Genomic DNA, 19,563 nt, shown 5'->3' with positions numbered 1-19,563 from the left:
TACCTTAGCAGGAAGCTGATGTCAGGAGCTGGAGCTGAATACAGGTACTCGTCTTTGGCCATACCACCCTGAACACGCCAGATTTTGTCTGAATACAGGTACTCTAATTGGGGACATGGGTGTTCCACACACTGGCTTAACAGCTTGCCCAAATGCCCCAAGAAATAATTTTTTAGAAGAATAACATCTTGTTTGATTGTGGTTCACTCTCCTGAAAACAGACTGTTTTCTATCAATAGTGAAAGTGTTTACAACTGGGTGACACTAAGAACTCTCTCATTAGCCTGGAGTGAAGCCATCATGGAAGCAGAAAGCACATCAGGGCCTGCCCTGTGCTGCACTAACCCCTGTGCAAAGGGACCGTATGTCACCTTTCCAGCACACAAAAACATGTCTGACAGAATAACCTTCCAAATAAGAGGCTCAAGTAAATTCATGGGCTCAAGTAAGTATTAATTTCAAGCAAGGCAGAGGGCCTAACAAATACCTTATAAACTACACAATCCAAGTCACAAGCTTGAGACTCACTCATAGTCTCTTACTATAAAATGATGAGAGATATGAGAGCTAGGTCAAACAGAAAAACCTGACTCTGGGGGGGGTGAAATAACAGGAGGTTAGGACTTAGTGAAAGGGTGGAGCTAATGAACTGAGGCGCTGAAAAAAGAGACGGTGGGCGAGAGAACTCACAGAATTCACGTGAGTACTCTCCAGAGATGCTACAATTCGGTAACCTTGGAAACCCAGTGGGAGACTGCAGGAGAATTTGAGCCCATACTGAGGGCAGCACAGATTCTTTGTGTGGTCCTTGGGAAACAGCAAACGAATGAGATACCCACAGAAGGCAGAGATCGGAAGCTGACTACCTTCAATTCCACTCAGCTGTGCAGTATTACTTCCCTCCTGAATCAAAAGATACATATAAATAAATAAAGAGAGAAAGAGAGAGATTTACCACACCTAACCTGTGTCACCTTTGGCACACCCTGAACCCTGAAGAACCAAACAAAGCTCTCTGGCCACACCCATCTCAGGCCTCAAGCCTCTAAGACTCTTGCAAAAGCAGAAAGTCCACTTATAACAAGAAAAAAACACAACAGCGAGGGAAGAAGAATTCAAAGAATATCTCCACAATGCCAAGCAACACACACAGAAACCGAGGGAACAAGATCAAGGAAGACATTATGATGCCCCCAAATGAACAAGACATCCCAAGCCAAGATTATGAAGATGATGAGATAGAAGAAATGCAAGATATGCATTTCAAAAAATTTATGATAAGAACATTTAGAAGTTTTCAAAAACAAATTCTTGAACTACAGAAATCCTTACTGGACAGGATAGAAAATCTCTCTCATGAAAATGAAATCTTAAGGAGGAATCAAAATGAAACGCAGAAACTAGTAGAACAGGAAAGTGTGATAGTGAAGAGAAATCAAAATGAAATGAAGAACTCAATAGATCAAATGACAAACACATTAGGGAGCCTTAAAAACAGAATGGGTGAAGCAGAAGAGAGAATATCGGACTTAGAAGACAGAGCACAGGAAAGTATACAGTCAAACCAAAGAAAAGAAGAGGAAATTAGAAATCTAAAAAATATTTTTGGGAATCTACAGGATACTATTAAAAAACCCAACATTCGAGTTCTAGGAGTTCCTGAAGGCATGGAGAGAGAGAAAGGATTAGAAGGCCTTTTTAGTGAGATACTAGCAGAGAAATTTCTGGGTTTGGAGAAGGACAGAGACATCCTAGTACAGGAATCTCATAGAACCCCTAGTAACCATGACCAAAAGAGATCCTCACCACGACACGTTGTAATTAAACTCACCACCACAGTGAAACATAAAGAAAAGATCCTGAAATGTGCAAGAGAGAAACGTCAGATTACTCTCAGAGGATCTCCAATTAGACTCACAGCAGACTTCTCAGCAGAAACCCTACAGACTAGGAGGGAATGGCAAGACATAGCCCAGGTGCTAAGAGAGAAAAACTGCCAGCCCAGAATATTACTTCCTGCAAAGCTCTCATTTGTGAATGAAGGTGAAATAAAGACCTTTCATAGCAAACAGAAATTGAAAGAATTTGTCACCACTCATCCAGCCCTGCAAAAGATGCTTAAAGATGTGTTGCACATAGAAACACAGAAACACGGTCATCAATATGAAAGAAGGTAAAGGAAGGAAACCTCACAGCAAAAGATCACAGGAAGTTCAAAACATATATTAGAAAATATCTTTGGGGCCGGCGCCGTGGCTTAACAGGCTAATCCTCTGCCTTGTGGCGCCAGCACACCGGGTTCTAGTCCTGGTCCGGGCGCCGGATTCTATCCCGGTTGCCCCTCTTCCAGGCAGCTCTCTGCTGTAGCCAGGGAGTGCAGTGGAGGATGGCCCAAGTCTTTGGGCCCTGCACCCGCATGGGAGACCAGGAGAAGCACCTGGCTCCTGGCTTCAGATCAGCGCGATGCGCCGGCCGCAGCAGCCATTGGAGGGTGAACCAACGGCAAAAAGGAAGACCTTTCTCTCTGTCTCTCTTTCACTGTCCACTCTGCCTGTCCAAAAAAAAAAAATATATATATATCTTTGGCAAATGGCAGGGCAAAGTTACTACTTATCAATAGTCACATTGAACGTTAATGGTCTCAACTCTCCAGTTAAAAGGCACAGATTGGCTGAATGGGTTAAGGAACAAAACCCATCTATTTGCTGCTTACAAGAAACACATCTTTCCAACAAAGATGCATGCAGACTGAAAGTGAAAGGCTGAAAAAAGATATACCATGCCAACAGAAATGAAAAAAGAGTGGGCATAGCCATCTTAAAATCAGACAAAATAAACTTTAATGCAAAAATTGTTAAGAGAAGCAAAGAGGGGCACTATATAATGATAAAGGGATCCATTCAACAGGAAGATATAATGATTATCAGTGTATATGCACCTAATTACAGGGCACTGGTTTATTTAAAAGATGTGTTAAGGGACTTAAAGGGAGACTTAGATTCCAATAAAAAAGTACTGGGGGACTTCAATACTCCACTCTCAGAAAAAGACATATCAACCAGACAGAAGATCAACAAGGAAACAGTAGATTTAAATGACACTATTGCCCCAAATGGATCTAACAGATATCTACAGAACTTTTCATTCTACACATAAAGCATTTACATTCTTCTCAGCATTACATGGAACCTTCTCTAGGATTTGCCACATACTAGGCCATAAAGCAAGTCTCAACAAATTCAAAAGAATTAGAATCATACGATGTTGCTTCTCAGATGATAGTGGAATGAAGTTTGAAATTAGCAACTCAGGAATCCCTAGAACATATGCAAACACATGGAGATTGAACAACAGGCTCCTGAATGAACACTGGGTCACAGAAGAAATCAAAAGAGAAATCAAAAACTTTCTGGAAGTAAATGAGGATACCAACACAACATATCAAAATGTATGGGATAAAGCAAAAGCAGTGTTAAGAGGAAAATTTATAGCAATAGGTGCCTACATCAAGAAATTAGAAAGGCACCAAATAAATGAGCTTTCAATTCATCTCAAGGATCTAGAAAAACTGCAGCAAACCAGACCCAAATCTAGCAGGAGAAGAGAAATAATTAAAATCAGAGAAGAAATCAACAGGATTGAATCCAAAAAAAAAACATTATAAAAAATCAGCCAAACGAGGAGCTGGTTTTTTGAAAAAATAAACAAAATTGACACCCCATTAGCCCAACTAACTAAAAGAAGAAAAGACTCAAATCAATAAAATCAGAGATGAAAAAGGAAATGTAACAACAGACACTACAGAAATAAAAAGAATCATCAGAAAATACTACAAGGACTTGTATGCCAGCAAACAGGGCAATCTATTAGAAATGGATAGATTCCTGGACAAACAACCTACCTAAATTGAACCAGGAAGACACAGAAAACCTAAACAGACCCATAACTGAGTCAGAAATTGAAACAGTAATAAAGGCCCTCCCAACAAAGAAAGCCCAGGACCAGATGGATTCACTGCTGAATTCTATCAGACTTTTAGAGAAGAACTAACTCCAATTCTTCTCAAACTATTCAGAACAATCAAAAAAGAGGAAATCCTCCCAAATTCATTCTATGAAGCCAGCATCACCTTAATCTCTAAGCCAGAGAAAGATGGAGCATTGAAAGAAAATTACAGACCAATATCCCTGATGAACATAGATGCAAAAATCCTCAATAAAATTCTGGCCAATAGAATGCAATGACACATCAGAAAGATCATCCACCCAGACCAAGTGGGATTTATCCCTGGTATGCAGGGATGGTTCAATGTTTGCAAAACAATCAATGTCATACACCACATTAACAGACTGCAGAAGAAAAACCACATGATTATCTCAATAGATGCAGAGAGAGCATTTGATAAAATACAACACCCTTTCATGATGAAAACTCTAAGCAAACTGGGTATGGAAGGAACATTCCTCAATACAATAAAGCAATTTATGAAAAACCCATGGCCAGCATCCTATTGAATGGGGAAAAGTTGGAAGCATTTCCACTGAGATCTGGTACCAGACAGGGAGGCCCACTCTCACCACTGCTATTCAATAAAGTTCTGGAAGTTTAAGCCAGAGCCACAGGCAAGAAAAAGAAATTAAAGGGATACAAATTGGGAAGGAAGAACTCAAACTATCCCTCTTTGCAGACGATATGATTCTTTATTTAGGGGACCCAAAGAACACTACTAAGAGACTACTGGAACTCATAGTAGAGTTTGGCAAAGTAGCAGGATATAAAATCAATGCACAAAAATCAACAGCCTTTGTATACACAGGCAATGCCACGGCTGAGAAAGAACTGTTAAGATCAATCCCATTCAAAATAGCCACAAAAACAATCAAATATCTTGGAATAAACTTAACCAAGAATGTTAAAGATCTCTACGATGAGAATTACAAAACCTGAAAGAAAGAAATAGAAGAGGATAAAAAAAAATGGAAAAATCTTCCATGCTCATGGATTGGAAGAATCAATATCATCAAAATGTCCATTCTCCCAAAAGCAATTTATAGATTCAATGTGATACCAATCAAAATACCAAAGACATTCTTCTCAGATCTGGAAAAAAAATGATGTTGAAATTCATATGGAGGCACAGGAGACCTCAAATAGCTAAAGCAATCTTGTACAACAAAAACAAAGCCGGAGGCATCACAATACCAAATTTCAGGACATACTACAGGGCAGTTGTAATCAAAACAGCATGGTACTGGTACAGAAACAGATGGATAGACCAATGGAACAGAATAGAAACACCAGGAATCAATCCAAACATCTACAGCCAACTTATATTTGATCAAGGATCTAAAACCAATTCCTGGAGCAAGGACAGTCTATTCAATAAATGGTGCTGGGAAAACTGGATTTCCATGTGCAGAATCATGAAGCAAGACCCCTACCTTTCACTTACACAAAAATCCACTCAACATGGATTAAAGACCTAAATCTACGACCCGACACTGTAGAATTATTAGAGAACATTAGAGAAACCCTGCAAGATATAGGCACAGGCAAAGACTTCTTGGAAAAGACCCCAGAGGCACAGCAGTCAAAGCCAAAATTAACATTTGGGATTGTATCAAATTGAGAAGTTTCTGTACTACAAAACAAACCATCAGGAAAATGAAGATGCAACCAACAGTATGGGAAAAAATATTTGCAAACTATGCAACAGATAAAGAGTTAATAACCAGAATCTACAAAGAGATCAAGAAACTCCACAATATCAAAACAAACAACCCACTTAAGAGATGGGCCAAGGACCTCAATAGACATTTTTCAAAAGAAGAAATCCAAATGGCCAACAGGCACATGAAAAAATGTTCAAGATCACTAGCCATCAGGAAATGCAAATCAAAACCACAATGAGGTTTCACCTCACCCCGGTGAGAATGGCTCACATTCAGAAATCTACCAACAACAGATGCTGAAGAGGATGTGGGGAAAAAGGGACACTAACCCACTGTTGGTGGGAATGCAAACTGGTTAAGTCACTATGGAAGTCAGTCTGGAGATTCCTCAGAAATCTGAATATAACCCTACCATTCAACCCAGCCATCCCACTCCTTGGAATTTACCCAAAGGAAATTAAACTGGCAAACAAAAAAGCCATCTGCACATTAATGTTTATTGCAGCTCAATTCACAATAGCTAAGACCTAGAATCAACCCAAATGCCCATCAACAGTAGACTGGATAAAGAAATTATGGGACACGTATTCTATAGAATACTATACAGCAGAAAAAAAAAAACAATGAAATCTGGTCATTTGCAACAAAATGGAGGAACCTGGAAAACATCATGCTGAGTGAAATAAGTCAGTCCCAGAAGTACAAATATCATGTGTTCTCCCTGATTTGTGACAACTAACTGAGCATCAGAAAGGAAACCTGTTGAAGTGAAATGGACACTATGAGCAACAGTGACTTGATCAGCCCTTATCATCACTGTTGATGTACAATTTAATACTATATCCCTTTTAGTATTTTTGTTTGTTCTACTTAATACTATTGGTTGAGCTATGTAATTAACACAATTATTCTTAGATGTTTAAAGTTAACTGAAAAGTGATCTCTGTTAAATATAAGCATGAGAATAAGAGAGGGAGGGATGTACAATTTGGGACATGCTTAAGCTGACTTGCCCCAAGTGGTGGAGTTAGAAATGTGCCAGGGGATTCCAATACAATCCCATCAAGGTGGTATGTACCAATGCCACCACACTAGTCCAAGTGATCAATTTCAGGTCACAATATTCCATAATGATAGGTCTAAGACATAAACAAGACTAGTGTCTGCTAATACTAACTGATAGAATAAAAAATGGAGAGAACAATCCAACATGGGAAGCGGGATACACAGCAGACTCATAGAATTGCAGTTGTCCTAAACAGTACTCTGCCTTGGAATCGGCCCTTGAGGCATTTGGATCTGGCTGAAGAGCCCATGAGAGTATTTTAGGCATGGAAAGCCAAGACACCCTGGAAAAAATAAAATAAAATAAAACGACCTAAATGAAAGATCTCAGCAAATGAGATCCCAGTGGAAAGAATGGGCCATTAAAGAAGGAGGTACCTTTCTCTGAAGGGAGGAGAGAACTTCCACTTTGACTATGGCCTTGTCAAAACAAGATCAAAGTCGGTGAGCTCAGGGGGCTTCCATGGCCTTGGCAACTCATGACTAGAACCTGGGGAGATTGCTGATGCCTTAAACAAGAGTGTCAATTTGTTACGTCAACCACAGGAATCACTGTGCCCTTACTCCCCAAGTAGGATCTCTGTCCTTAATGTGTAGTTCAATGTGAATTAATGATATGACTAGTGCTCAAACAGTATTTGGCAGTTTGTGTTCTGTGTGGAGGCAAACTGATGAAATCTTTACTTAATATATACTAAATTGATCTTCTGTATATAAAGATAAAAATGAATCTTGATGTGAATGGAATGGGAGAGGGAGCAGGAGAGGGGAGGGTTGTGGGTGGGTGGTAAGTTATTGGGGGGAAAAGCCATTGTAATACATAAACTGTACTTTGGAAACTTATATCTACTAAATAAAAGTTAAAAAAATAGAGATGTGAGAGCTAGAGATATGGGAGGAATCCTTGAGATTAACTAGGAACTTGCTAGTCATAAAGACTAGGAAGCTTTGAGAATACAATCTTGGCCACTCAATCATTGAAGGCTCAAGAAATCTAGCCCATGGAAGATAAGAAAAGTAGTGAACAAGAAGAAAAAATAGCCTTGTTGTCCAATCTTTATTAAATCAATAATATAAGAGTCAATGTTTATTTAAAGTAACATATGATAGCACAACAAATTATTGTCTAATGTAGGTAAAAAAAATAGTTGTCATGAGGTCATTATAGCTGAATACATAAGAACAAAATATGTTTTAAAAAAATACATGGAGCCAGCACTATGGTATAGCAGGTAAAGCTGCCACCTCCAGTACCAGCATCCCATATGGGTGCCAATTTGAGTCCTGGCTGCTCCACTTCCAATCCAGCTCTCCAATATGGCCTGGGAAAGCAGTAGAAGATGGCCTAAGTCCTTGGGCCCCTGTACCTGTGTGGGAGACCCAGAAGTTCCAGGCTCCTGGCTTCAGAGCAGCACAGATCCAGCTGTTGCAGCCATTTGGGGAATGAACCAGAGGATAGATGACCTCTCTCTCTCTCTTTCTCTTTACCTGTCTGTAACTCTGCTTTCAAATAAATAAATAAATCTATATTAAAAAATAAAAACATACACAGAACTAATTAATTGTGTCCCATCACCCTGCACCATGACCTAAACATCACTTGAACATCCCCATACAACATCCTTTGACTGGTCTCTACAAATCAGAGGTCCACCTTAACTGGCTTTCTGCCTCCTCTTAGGTTTTTCCCCATTAAAAGATATGCCAGGAGACTGGCATCGTAGTACAGATGGCAAAGCTGCTGCCTGCAATGCCAGCATCTCATATGGGCACTGGTTCATGTCCCGGCTGCTCCACTTCAAATCCAGCTCCCTGCTACTGCGCTTGGGAAAACAACGGAAGATGGCCCAAGTACTTGGGCCCCTGCCATCCGCATAGGAGATGCGGATGAAGCTCCTGCTTCCTGGCTTCAGCCTGACCCAGCCCCAGCCATTGCAATTGTCAGGGGAGTGAACCAGCAGATGGAAGAGATTGCTTTCTCTCTCCCTCTCCTCCCCTCACCCATCTCTGTAAATCTTTCAAATAAAATAAATAAATCTTTAAAAAAAAACCTCACAAGATCTGTGAGTTCCAATTTAAAAAAAAATATGATAGGAAGAAATCAATGCACACTTTATTCAAACCACGTGAATTAAAAGAATATGAAGCTGTCGCCTGCAGTGCCGACATCCCATATGGGCACTGGTTCGAGTCCCAGCTGCTCCACTTCCGATCCAGCTCTCTGCTATGGCCTGGGAAAGCAACAGAAGATGGCCCAAGTACTTGGGACCCTGCACCCACATGGGAGACCCGGAAGAAGCTCCTGGCTCCTGGCTTCAGATTGGCGCAGCTCCAGCTGTTGTGGCCAATTGGGAAGTGAACCAGTGGACAGATCTCTCTGTTTCTCTGCCTCTCCTTCTTTCTACCTCTCTGTGTAACTCTGACTTTCAAATAAATAAAAAAATCTTAAAGAAAAAAAAATATGATTCATACAGTAAAACCCTCTTTAGCAAAATGTACTAATCAACTAGAAAAAAAACCTGGTACCTTTCTCATACTTTCTTAATTTTTATCAACTTATTCTTCAAGATGGCTTTAGTTAGAACGTTTCCTTTCGACTCCACTTAAAATTATAAACTTTATACTAAGATTATTCCTTTGCTTTGCAGAGCTATGCGACTTCGGGTTTATAATAATTATTATTATCATCCTAATCACTGTTGCCGTTTAAAACTGACATTAGCAGAGCCTTATTTTTACTCCACAAATTGTGCTCTGAAACCTCCACTGAAGTTGCTTCATTCATTCCTCATGAGAATTACAATTATTTTTGCTGTGCCTCCATCCTTCAGATGAACAAATTGAAGACTAGAATGAATGGATACTGCCAAAAGTCACACAGCTAGTAAGATTCAGAAGAGGGGTTAAATCCAGTTTTATCTGTCCCCATAGTCGGTGCCCCTCAACCCCTATACCAGCACAGCAGCTTTGCATAGGGTCCAGAGTTTCTACTTCTGTAGCACAACTCTTCTGGCGACTCTTCCCACTTCCTTCTTTCTGGACAAAGCCCTAATGCAGCTTTTCTGGCACTTAGCGTTTAGTGATCCTGAGTATTAAGTCAGAAAGAGCTGAGTTCAATTCCAGCTCCACAATTCACAGCTGCTATGAGCTTCAGATTTCACATCATAAAACAGAGATCAACATGTCATGTCTCCTAGTTGTTAGGGTTAGATGACTAAATGCATTGTGCTAGGACACGAAGGGCGCTAAGACAGCTGTGTGCTCTCTATCTGCACATGGCAGAAGCATTCATGAGTAACAGTAACATAATTACAAACTTGAAGAGCACACAAAAAATAAAAACTCATGATCTTTTTCTGCTCAGAAAGGAAGAAGTCGTTTTCTAATTTATTCCTACAAAGGATGCTAGGAAAAGCACAAGAATGAGAGGTCTTGTCAGGCCTCCCACCTTGTAGCTGCAGACCTTGGGTCAACTCTTTTAATCTGTGACTAATAGCCTCCCTGGCTATGTGAGATGAGGCAAAGGTAATCAGAGAAGGGAGTACATGATAATATGTGTGAAAGCACTAGGTTTACTAGAGGGCTATATTCATGAAAGGTGACTACTCTATCCAATTATTATTTATTTATTATTTGACAGAGTTAGACAGTGAGAGAGAGAAACAGAGAGAAAGATCTTCCCTTTGTTGGTTCACCCCCCAAATGGCCGCTATGGCTGGAACTATACCGATCCGAAGCCAGGAGCCAGGTGCTTCCTCCTGGTCTCCCATAAGGGTGCAGGCGCCCAAGCACTTGGGCCATCCTCCACTGCCTTCCCAGGCCACAGCAGAGAGCTGGACTGGAAGAGGAGCAACTGGGACTGGAACCCGGCAACCATATGGGATGCCGGCACCGCAGGCGGAGGATTAACCAAGTGAGCTACGGCGCTAGCCCCTTTTTTTCCTATTGTTAAAACTCCCTTAACCACTAGGCCAAACACCAGCCCATGGAATCATATATTGTACTCACAGCTCGAAATGTCTCTAATCCCATTAATAAAAATAGCTCTCATACTCACAAAACACATAAGCCTACCATCCTTTTGGAAAACTTCTTTTTTCTGATTTTCTGCAATCTCCTTTAGAATTAGTAATATCTGGCCGGCGCCGTGGCTCAGTAGGCTAATCCTCTGCCTTGCGGCGCCGGCACACCGGGTTCTAGTCCCGGTCGGGGCACCGATCCTGTCCCGGTTGCCCCTCTTCCAGGCCAGCTCTCTGCTGTGGCCAGGGAGTGCAGTGGAGGATGGCCCAAGTGTTTGGGCTCTGCACCCCATGGGAGACCAGGATAAGCACCTGGCTCCTGCCATCGGAACAGCGCGGTGCGCCGGCCGCAGCGCGCTACCGCGCCGGCCATTAGAGGGTGAACCAACGGCAAAAGAAGACCTTTCTCTCTGTCTCTCTCTCTCTCACTGTCCACTCTGCCTGTCAAAAAAAAAAAAAAAGAATTAGTAATATCTGTAAACGCCCAAAAGATCTTTCACTGCTGCAGAAGGATTCCTGGGATTTCCCAGCCACACTCTCCTCCCAGCCTCCTGCCCACCCTGCGGATTTGAGCTGTCTGACCACCTCAACTTCCTACCCTTCCGGCTGGCTCCACAGTACCTTCAGCCATCAGCCTCCTCATTGCTAGAGTTCCACAGATCAGTGGCATATACTGGGGTGAGGATTGTGGGCAGTTACCAGAGCTTACAGAGCTGTACCAAGTCCTAACTTGAGCTGGGCAGGATGGCCTGAGTCCTGCCCTGTTGTGGGGGCCATAATAACCCAAGGGTATTTTCCAGGGTCCTGAGAAAGTGGCTCAGTAACACTGCTTTGGACAATAATGTCCTGCTTTGGAAAGTTGCTGGCAGTCCTAGCCCCAAGCACACACAGGGAACCCCAACCTTATCCCAATGGTTCTGTTGTAGAAGCCATGAGCCTGGGCCCACCTCCAGGTGGTGGGAGAAGTAGAAGGTGGGAATCAAACCTGGCCACTCTCCCCCTGGAAGCCTCTTAATACAGTGAGTTAACCTTTAAATGGAGCCAACTTGCAGCCAGTGTGGGCACAGGAACCACAAGCTACCAGTAGTCTAGGGCCTGGTGAAGGAAGCATCAAAGCCATAAGCTTCTGTTTCAGTCCCACTGGGGGCCAGAGAGGACTGGGGCTGCTGAGACGAGCCAGGCAGTGCACTAACAGGTGACTGAATGTTTCAGCTGAACAGACATATAATTCAACTGTGAAAGTCACTTGCATGGGCGTTTGGTGCTACAGTTAAGTCACCTCTTGAGTACCTGGGTTCCAGTCCCTGCTTAATTCTCTATTCCAGCTTCCTGCTAATGCTGGCCCCCCCTCAGAGGCAGCAGGTGATGGCACCTGCCACCCCCTGGGAATCCAAGGTCTAGCTCCCGTGTCCTGGCTCTGGCCCTCTGGCCATTATAAGTATTTGGGACCTGGGCTAGCAGATGAGAGGTCCCTCACTATTATTAAAATTTTAAAGGTTCAATTTGGAGTGATGGCAAAAGATTTAATCAGTGGAAGAGAAAACTTCCATAAAGCTGTCACTGAGGTCCAGGTTTAATGGTTTAATTGGAGAACTGAAGAGTGATCGGCAAGAAATGCTATCACTTGCAAGGGCTGGTATACCTGGGAGGGTTGGCCCACAATTTAAGTAGGCCATGTTGCACAATGGTAAGACCAGGCATGGTGACAAGGAAGATAAGGTGCACCAGAGGGAAGCCGGGAGACAGGTTTGCATTAACAAACTGTATCTGCTTCATGTCTACAGTCTGAATGCAACAGGGCAAACTTGGAGTCATAGAAGAAATTTTAGGGGAAAATCTCAACATCTGACATTTTGAATCTGGGTGGGACTGCATATATTATCTTGACCAACAGTCACTGCCAAGAAGAGAAATTTGTCATTTCTCTGTCATTTGGCAGCTCAAGAAGTCACCCCTGAGAGACTTCAGGCCACTGCCTCAAATCACAAAACTGTAGGAAGATACATTAGTGATTTTACTTGAAGTTCAAAGAGATGACACCTAGTCAATGAAAGATAATAAAACTAGAATTATTAAATGATTTATCTAGACATAGTCCTAATTAAAATTCTGTGTGTAGACATCAGATTTAACTTTATTTTTTAAAAAACTATCTGAAAAGAGATTAGAGTGAGGAGCAGTAACTCATATTACAAGATACATTTCTATAGAGTATTACACCAGTTTTCATAGTAAATGGTGGCTCTTTGGGCTCCAGGCTGACGAGCGCACACGTGTGAAACACAGTTCAGCAGCCACACACAGAAAAAGCAAAGTACATTTCCTAATGAAAACTTCAGGGGAATTGTGGGTGTTAGGAAGGTAATTACTTAGGTTGGAAATAAGCTCGGATATTAACTGGAGCTCCTGGTACCTCTCATAATGAAAACTCATCAGATTTTCAAATCTGAAGTCTCTTGATAAGTAATTTTCATTATGCAGTGGCTGGAACACTTAACAAGAGATCTGCCCACTCGATGAATTTTTAAGTGTGTAATACAGTGCAGTGGGCTCTAGGTCACAATGTTGCACAGCAGATCTCCAGAGCTTGTTCATCTTGGCTGATTGAAATTTTATGCCTACTGGTTGGTAACTCCCCAGTTCCCTCTGCCCTAGTCCACGGCAGCCACCATCCCACTCTCTGAGTCTACAAATTTAACTATTTCAGACCCCTGATGTGAGCCATGCAGTCTTTGTCTTTACAGGACTGGCTTCTCTCACTTAGCACAATGTCCCCAATGTTCGTCCCTGCTGCCAAATCCTGCAGAATCCCCTCCTTTGTCAAGGCTGAACAGTGTCCCATATGCCATTGTATGTACACCTACATTCTCTTTATCCATTCATCTCCTGAGAGACATTTAGGTTGTTTCCACAGCTTGGCTATCAAGTCTGAGGCTTTTTTTATCTGGTTCATTCCACGAAAAGACTGTGACGTCGTTTTGGCTCCACAGGAAAAGTTCATCAACCTAAAACCTCCCAACCCCACAGCAGGCACTTGGGTGGCTCTTGAGTACTTGACACTAATTCAGAGTTGGGTCAGTGAGCCCTGCAAGGTCAGAAAATCCACCAATCTCTCTCATTCTCTTTCTCCCTCTCTCTCTCTCTCTGTTTCAAATAAAAACTCTTTAAAAATATTTAAAAGAACCTCACAAAAATTTCAATGAATGTTGGTTTGTACTGTGTACTATGCATTCTTTTTTTTTATTCAGCATATGTTAATAATCAAAACCACTGCATTCAGAATCAGAGAAACTTGGGCCTAGTTCAGCCATTTTCTAGCTGTGTGACTTTTAGCAAGTTATTTAACCTCTCTGAACTTCTTTCTATTCATATAAAAATGTAAAATATCAATAGTCAATTGCCTACTATTTATGTATCTTATCCCACTTTATTCTTTCTATAATCCTAAGAGATAGATACTACTAATAGACTCCCCTTAACACCGAGGACATTGAGGACCAGAGAGGTTAAGGAATTTGCCAAGTACTTTATTCAGTACTCACATCAATTCAATACTATCAGTATCCTCTCCTTAAATATGTGGAAACCAAGCACAGAAAAAGGTTAAATATTTATTAAATATTAAATCCCTAGGTTATCTCTCTAGCCTGAGAACATTCTCCATGGAAATTGAATTTATCTCTTGCAATGTGTAAAACCTCATTGACATCAAACTGCAAATACTGGAAATATTGGGTCCATGCAGCTGTTCCCAGCACTCCTGAGCAAGCTGCGGTTTCTTGGTTGACTGCAGTGACATGAGAAGAGGCGTGCTGTAAACTATGGATTTAGGAACCTGGGTGCAAATTTACATCACTAGGTCCAGGAACACAATCAGTAACTGCCCTAGCAGAGGTAGGTGCCACACATTCCTTTGTTTCTCAAAAATAAAAAGGAGGGGCAGGCCCTGTGATGTAGCAGGTGAAGCTGCCGCCTGCAATGCTGGCATCTATCCCACTTCTAATGCTGGCTACCAGTTTGTGTCCTGGCTGCTCCATTTCGGATCCAGTTCCCTGCTAATGACCTGGGAAAGCAGCAGAAGATGGTCCAAGTGTTTGGTCCCTGCCATCCACATGGGAGACCTGGAGTAAACCAGCAGTTGGAAGATTCTCTCTCTCTCTTTCTCTCTCTCTCTGTAATGTTGACTTCCAAGTGAAAAAAATTTTTAATTCTTTTTAAAAAAAGAATATAATGGAGTGATTTTGCTTGGTGTGATCAGGAAACCAGTAAAGACTTGAAACTGACTTTTATTAGTGCCCACTGGATTCTAGAGTCTGCACGAGGAAATGGGAGAACCTTCCCTTCTGTAATCCTCGAAAATCAAAACTACAAACATTTGTTTAACATATTTGAATGCTTTGGGGTCAGCGCTGTCGCACAGCAGGTTAAGTGGCCACTTGCAATCCTGGCATCTATCCCACTTCTAATCCAGCTTCTTGTTAATGAGACTGGGAAGGCAGTAGATGATGGCTTAAATACTTGGGCCCCTGTCACCCATCTGCGAAACCCAGATAGAGTTCCTAACTCCAGGCTTCAGCCTGGCCCAGACCTGCAGTAGCTGGCATTGGGAAGTGAACCAGCAAATGGTTAGTCTCTCTCTCTCTCTGTCTCTCTCTCTCTCTCTCTCTGTCTCTCTCTGCCTTTCAAATAAATAAATAAACCTTAGGGGAAAAATAAGTGAGTGTTTTAAACTGGAGGTTGAAGATAGGAGAAAAGAACATTTAATTTCTCATTTTTTTTAACCATTTCTGTATTATTTAAATTTTTAAGCCACATGAATTTAATTATGCTAGTAACCAGCTAAGACTGATGTTATCACCAACTTCACAGATGAGGAAACCAAGACTCAACAATATTACCTGGCTTTTCTACAAGGCCTGACAGCTTGAAAATGATGAAGCCAGTCCTTGCCTTGAAACTTTAGGCAGTTCGTTCTTAGGAACCTTGTGATCTCACCAATGTGGCACTGGTTGTCCACTGAGAAAATACGTCTATGGTAAGATAAAGAACTGCAAGAAGTGGAATTAAGGAAATGGAGCTACCACCAGGGTCCTGGGGAGGGAAGCTGACTGGAGCTAAGTAAATGAATTGCTCAGCAAAGACGAGGGATTGCTAAGATGGGAACTTATCAATTTGTGATGGGGCCAATTATATAATTTTTCCCAGGGGTACTGGGAGAGTTCAGAAGCAGTTGATTCAGGATGAGCAAGACAGATGGAGTGTTAAACAAGAAAAAGTCTTGAGAGGACTTGCAGTTTAAAAGCAGGAAATTATTCATGGAGCCTGTCTTCCATGCCCTGAGTAAACGCTTGAAACACACATAGGAGTAAGGAATAAAGCCAAGGTGGCGAGGAGAATTGCACAGAGTGACACCAGCTTCATGAAAAAGGCACGTAGATAGGCAGAGGCTCCGTGAACCAGGCAGACGCCGCCTGGGAGGAAGAGGAGCCAGGCTGCCCCAGGGATTCTCTACAAGACTCTGAGCTCAAAGTCAGCAGATGGGAGAGGGTGAGGTGTGGAGGGGAAGCAGGCGACTCCCTGGGGATGCCAGAGGGTGGGGGAATGCACATCGGTGAGCCCCTCCCTTCTCATCTGTCCACCCACGCCCATCTCTAATTCAGGGCCCAAAAATCCATCAAAAAGTCCTTCTTGGGGGCCATATAGTGATACTGCAATGTGGGCTTCCCATACTGATGTGGGAAAAGTCAGGGACACAGTTCATGAGCTGGAGGCCACACCTCCCCCACCCCCATGTAACCCTATCCACCCACCCCCAGAATGTACCTGGGGAAGGCTCTCTTTCTCTCTCTCTCCCCTCATTCACTCAGGGAAAGCAGAGTATGGAAGTCCCTCTATACCTGGCCCACTCTCCCTTAATAAACCCTCATGTACCAGTGTATTCTCACTCTGTAAATAAATCTTATCACACTGCATGATGTGTTTGTACTTGCACTTAGAAATCTTTAAGTAAAAGGCAAGAACCTGAGATAGGAGTTTGAGCCTAAGCTAGCCCAGAATAATATGAGCACTAGTACAAGTCCTGGCTGCTCCAGTGATGGTCCAGCTCCCTGCTAATGTTCCTGGAAAAGCAGCAGATAATGATCCAAGTGCCTGGGCCCCTAAACGCACACTGGGAGACCTGGATGGAGTTCCAGGCTCCTGGCTTCAGCCTGGCCCTGCCCCAACTATTGCAGCCATTTGGAGAGTGAATCAATAGATGGAAGATGGAAGATCTCTCTCTTTCTGTCTCTCTCTCTCTCTCTCTCTCTGTAACTCTACCTCTCAAATAAATAAATAATCTTTTTAGCAAAAAGACACAGGTGGCCAGCACTGCTGCTCGCTAGGTTAATCCTCCGCCTGCAGCGCCGGTACCCTGGGTTCTAGTCCCGATCGGGGCACCGAATTCTGTCCTGGTTGCTCCTCTTCCAGTCTAGCTCTCTGCTGTAGCCCAGGAGTGCAGTGGAGGATGGCCCAGGTCCTTGGGCCCTGCACCTGCATGGGAGACCAGGAGGAAGCACCTGGCTCCTGGCTTCGGATCGGCGTAGTGCGCCAGCCGCCACTTGAGGGGTGAACTAACGGATAAAGGAAGACCTTTCTCTCTGTCTCTCTCCCTCTCACTGTCTAACTCTGCCTGTCCAAAAAAAAAAAAAAAAAAAAAGACACAAGGTAAAAAAAATCCAATTTTATTTGCAGAAAGATTTGCGAAGACATCACTTTCTAAAATCATACCAGGATGCTATGAAAGAAACCAAGCAGAATACAACAAAGAAAAAAATTATCCTCAAAAGAAGTATAGAAATTAAAGAAAACATAGTTTAAGTAAATCCTTCACAGCCAAAGACAAATGCATGAGATATGAGAGAAAATAAACTACAAGCAACCAGTTTATAAGTTCCAAAATCCAATTAGCAGGATTCCTGGAGAACAGGAAAGGAAGAAGCAAGAGTGAGTACAGCTAAAGTGAAAGACAATTCCCTGAGATACAGAAAGACATCCCTGTTGGGTTAAAAGGGCCTAGAAAGTGCCTGCAACAATGAACAAACAAAGCCCCGTGCTGAGACATCCACTCATTCTTTCATTCACACAACAAACATCATGCATTATTTTACACTTATTGTGGTGCAAAAAATTTCTACATCCAGGCATAGTTTTTTGATAATAAGCAATTTCCATAAGCTTTTTGAAGATGCCTCTACCTAGCAGGAATGCAACTATTATGTAGACAGAGATAGTAACTGTTCTCAGGGAGCTCAGACTTTAGAGCTTTGCAAGAATGAAGCGAAGAATTAAACCAAATAATTTCAGATCATGTTAAGTGCTACCAGGGATCTAAGGAAAACTCACATAATTAAAAGTGCGTGGGTGGAGAGGATTCGGTTCTCCTGTGCAAAGAGAGAAAGCCTCTCCAAGAAGGTGGCATAGATGACTGTGTAACGCATGGCCTCTGTGGTCTGGACCTCAGTTCTGTCATCTGTGAGATCAGCATAACAATGACACCTGCATGATAGGACTGCCGTGAGGATTCCTGAGCTAACATCTGTAAAGCTCTTGGGAGAATGCTGGGTATGCAGTAGGGGCAATAGAAGGGTGAGCCAGGCTTCATACTGTTGCCACTAACACGTATTTTATGAAGGCCCAGAAAAGTGTGCATTGAATGCTATATTGTGGTTATGAAAGAGGACAACTTAAAAGTATATAGTTGGGGCCGGCACTGTGGTATAGTAGGCTAAGTCTCTGCCTGCGGCGCCAGCATTCCACATAGACACCATCGGTTCAACTTCCGGCTCCAGCTCCCTGTTAATGCACCTGGGAAAGCAGTGGAAAATGGCCAAGTACCTGGGTCCCTGCACCACATGGGAGACCAGTAGAGTCTTCTGGCTCCTAGCTTTGGATTGGCCTGTCTCAGACCTTGGCAGCCACTTGGGGAGTGAAGTAGTAGATGGAAAACTTTTCTCTCTGCCTCTCACTCTCTCTGTCTGTAGCTCTATCTTTCAAATAAATTAATATATATATATATGATATGTATATATATATATATATACATTCATAGTTTCTTATATAAAGAAACCCTGGAAGGATACACAAAAAATGAAAACAAGTGGTTACCTGGGACATATCTTTACTTGGAGAGTAGAAATAAGTAGGTGCATGAAGGAATTGGGTTAGAACAAAGCTTTTGATTGTATTTTATGTTTTTAAGCTATGTGAACATATTATCTATTCCAAACAATACATTAAAATCCATACATGGGGGAGGCATTTAGCCTGCAGTTAAGATGCCCACATCCCGCATTGGAGCACCAGGCTTCTTCCTCTAGCTCCCCTTCTGACTCCAGCCTCTGGCAATGTGCAACCTGGGAATCCGCAGGTGATGGCACAAGCAGTGAGGCCCCTGTCACCCAAGTCGAGACCCAGACTGAGTTCCTGGCTCCCTGCTTTGGCCTGGGCCAGCCCCAGACATCATGGGCATTTGGGGACCCGAACCAGCAGAGAGGAACACTCACTCTCTCTCTCCTTCTACCTCCCCCAAATAAGTAATAATAAATAATATATACATTAAAAAAAAAACAGAACAGTCTCATTAATCCAACAAGTATTTCTTCCTCATCTTCCGTAACCAAAATGCTATGGGAGTCACCATGGGAGAGCAGAAAGGGATGCAGAAGGAGGTGAGACCCTGGCCTCTGCTCTCCAGGAGTGCGAGCCCCCCTAGGAGAGACAAAGCTGGCAGGGAGAACAGCAGGGCGGCAGGACCCAGGCTGAACTCA

At 42.6% G+C, this 19,563-nt stretch overlaps 1 protein-coding gene across 2 annotated transcripts in view; it reads right to left on the bottom strand.

The window, feature by feature from the left end:
* Positions 1-19,563, bottom strand: part of SLCO5A1 (solute carrier organic anion transporter family member 5A1) — a 167,529-nt gene that overhangs the window by 14,258 nt on the left and 133,708 nt on the right. The gene's annotated exons all lie outside the window — the stretch shown is intronic.

Source organism: Lepus europaeus, chromosome 4 (assembly GCF_033115175.1).
Source record: "Lepus europaeus isolate LE1 chromosome 4, mLepTim1.pri, whole genome shotgun sequence".
Lineage (NCBI taxonomy): Eukaryota > Metazoa > Chordata > Mammalia > Lagomorpha > Leporidae > Lepus > Lepus europaeus.
This window is presented reverse-complemented; position numbering and strand designations above follow the sequence as displayed.